Source organism: Chrysochloris asiatica, unplaced genomic scaffold, assembly GCF_000296735.1.
Source record: "Chrysochloris asiatica unplaced genomic scaffold, ChrAsi1.0 scaffold00001, whole genome shotgun sequence".
Classification (NCBI taxonomy): Eukaryota; Metazoa; Chordata; class Mammalia; order Afrosoricida; family Chrysochloridae; genus Chrysochloris; species Chrysochloris asiatica.
The window spans coordinates 53079820-53083134 of NW_006408519.1; positions in this window are offsets into that span (position 1 = coordinate 53079820).

Consider the following 3315-nt stretch of genomic DNA (forward strand, 5'->3'; position numbering starts at 1 on the left):
GGGGGCTCCGGGGGCGGGGCTCGGACAGCTCCTGGGCCGGCCTCCGCGCCCGCGGCCGCCTCTGCCTGCCGCTGGGCCCAGCCTCTGGCTTTTAAAGCCCAGGATCTGAGGGTGGGGGTGGGAGCGGGGGCGGGGGAGAGGCCGGCGGAAATGGCTGCGCAGGGCTGGGGCGGGCCGGCCCTCTGGGAGGGGTCGTGGGGATGCCGCGGCCCCGCATTTGGGGAGTTCCCTGGTGCAGCCCTGGATGGAAAGGAGGCCTAGTGGTCTGTGGCCTTGTCAGACATCGGGCGAGAGATGGAAACAGGCCTGGGACCTATGCGCCCAGACTTGGAATCTTTGAGGGAGAAATGCAGGGCGGGCCCGGCCGGGGCCCGGTTTGCCTCGCTGCAGGTCTAGAGGAGCGAGATCTGCGGGGGCGGGTGGGGGAGGTGGGAGCCGGCGAGCGGATGCTGAGGCAGCGAAAGCGCAGTGTGGAAGCTTAATGCGCGCCCTGTGCCGCAGTGTCTCCCTGCTACCCGGACTGACCCCGTGCCCGATGTAGGGTTCTCCCAGGTGCCCCCCCTCCCCATGGGGCAGATGTCAAGCGCGACGGCGATGCAGCGAACCGAGTGCTTGGGGAAGGAGGAGTTGTCATGCCCCTGCTCCCGAAATTCGGCTTCTTGGGTAGTTTTGCGCCCTTCCGCGCGACTGCAGCTTCCCGCGGCGGGCCCACAACCAGGCGGATAACCCTTCTCGCTGCCGCCCGACCCGAGTTTGCAGCCCCCATGACGTCAGCCTCAGTGGCCAATAGCAGGGCGTGGGGGCGCTGGGGGCGCGCTGGGGGCTCCGGTCCCTCACAATGGCCGCGCGCTAGGACATATGTCCCCAATTAGGGGCCGGGGCCGCCATTGTCCCCTCATCCGTCCCTGCCTGGATGTTCGGCTCCAAGAGCGCCCCCACCCAGCCCTCTGTCGCTGGGGACCAACGTCGCAAGGTGGCTCTGAGCCGTACAGAGCCAGGGGCGTGCGAGGGGCGAGGGCTCGTGCTCGTGGCTGCACGCGGTGACCTTGTGCGTAGCGGTCCCGCGGACGCCGGCAGGGAGCGCGCGTGAGGGGGCGGGTCCGGAGCCGGGGGCGCGCCGCAGGGGCTGAGCTCAGCACCCCGGCTGCCCAACCTGCGCTTTTCTGACTCCTCACTGTCTCTCCTGGCGCATCGCGCAGGCCGGCAGAGCCGCGAAGGCGGGCGCCGAGAGCGCGACGGAGACAGCGGGCCCGCTTTGTGAGACTGCGCCGCTCTACTGTGGCGGGACATCCATCTCGCGTGGCAGGCGCTCCCGAGGGGCGGAGCGGGGCGCGGCCGCCCCCTTATCGCTGAGCCGCAGCCGGCGAGGCCCACAGTGTGGGCGCCAGGGCGGGGGTCCCCTCGGCCTGCAGCTTGCCCCCTACTACCTCCCAGGAGGGCAGGACCGAGGCTCAGCCGGAGGCACGGGGCCAATTAGCATTTTGATTGCGGGACTGGGGGGGGGGCCCATCTGGACCGAGGCCTAATTACCGGGCGGACCCTCGGGGCGCCTGCGGGACGTGCCTAGCGCAGTTCCCTCGCCCCTCTCTCGCCTGCCTCCTCCCGGACCCGGTCCCCACCCCCAATTCCATCCTCCCTTTCCTTAGCCCAGCCCCCCCCATCTGTTCTCGTACTTTTGTCCCTCTGGTTCCCAAATCTCTGTCCGTTTCCCTTATTCTTCCATTTCTCTATCTCCTCCCTGTCCCGTTCTTTTGTCCCTCTCTCTTCACTGGCCCCATTCCTCTGAGTCCTCTCTTCCCTCACTCCCTCTCTGTTGATTTCCCCGCCCTCCTGGCCCCCAACCCCCTTGACGGGTGAGGTGTCAGAGAACGGACACATGTGTCCCGCGGTCGTGCGCTCCCAAGGGGACCATTCGGACGGCCCTTGCTCGCGCTCCGGTGGATCCCGCAGCCCCCCGGGGCGCCCGTCGGGGAGTGGCAGCTGCGTCCATGCCTCAGCCTGATGGCCCCAGCGTCCCGGCTGAGGAGCACACATGCGGCTCGTGCGCAATTACTTGGGCCCCCGCGCCCCGCCTCTTTGCTGGCACCCCGACCCCGTTTGCCTCCGGCATCCGGAGGTCGCCACCCTGCTACCGTCCGAGACCGGCTAAGACAGGTCGGGCAAGGACAGTTGAGGATTCTCACACTTTTGCAAAGTTTTCGTGCTCTTCCACCTGAGGCCACCTTGAGTCTTGCCAACGGAGAGCTAGGGATCATTTGGGGCTTTGTTGCAGCGGGGTGGACTGTTCCGAGACTTGTCTGAAGAGGAGACAGTCGGAGGACCAACCAGCTGAGTCAACGGTGTTTTTCAGGGGCTCCAGATTCCTCCTGCTTTTGGCCTCCCCACCCCTGGAACCTCAGTCTCCCTGGTTCCAGTCCCTGGGTTCACATTGCAGCTCCGCCCCCCAGACCCATAAAGTGGTGAAGGATGCTGATGCGTTGTTGGGTTTATGTCCTCAGTCTGCTTCTGTGTCTGTCACTCCCCAGCCCCTTGAGGATCCCATTGCCCCAAAAGGTCTGGCTTGTGGGAGAGAGGCTTATAGGAGGACAGGCCTGTTTGTCCCAAGCAGAGCTGGATAGGGTACCTGTGTGTGGCTGGCTGGCAGCACCTACTGCTACCTAGAACTCTAGCTCAGGGGGGCACCTCCTTCCAGTCTGTCTTTCCTTTTTTTTCTCAAATTGTATTAACTTTGTTGTTGAGAAGATAAGGGGCGAAACAGACACCATTTCAACAGTGTCTACATGCGCAATTCAGTGACACTATTAGGGTTGTGCTCCTATAGTTACCCTCAGTAACATAAACTCACTGTCCCCCAACGTCCCTATGTAATCTTTCTCGGGGTGCATAATGCTCAAGGCAAATGTTTTTTTTAATTATTCAAGCCAGGTTAATGTTAAGTTTTTAATTTAAGGGGCTATTTTTAAGTTATAAGGGTTAAAGATTATCTCAGGGCCGTAGTCCACCCAGCTCCATGGCTCCATATATTCTGGATTCCATGAGAATTTGAAATTCTGCTCTGCATTTTCCCTCTTTTTGATCAAGATTCTTTTATGGAATCTTTGAACAAAATGTTCAGTAATGTGCACAACCTGGGAACAACAGGGTTCTGGGATACAGAGATTGAGCCATGGTTGGAATGTGGAAAACGGGGGAATATTAAGATGCTTGGCTGTCTTTTGAATCTTGGTTTTCCTTGCATTCTATTATAAAATAGACACTGGAGGGGGAGAGAAAGGAATAGTGAAAAGCATCACCATAGAAAGCTTGTAAGTCCGT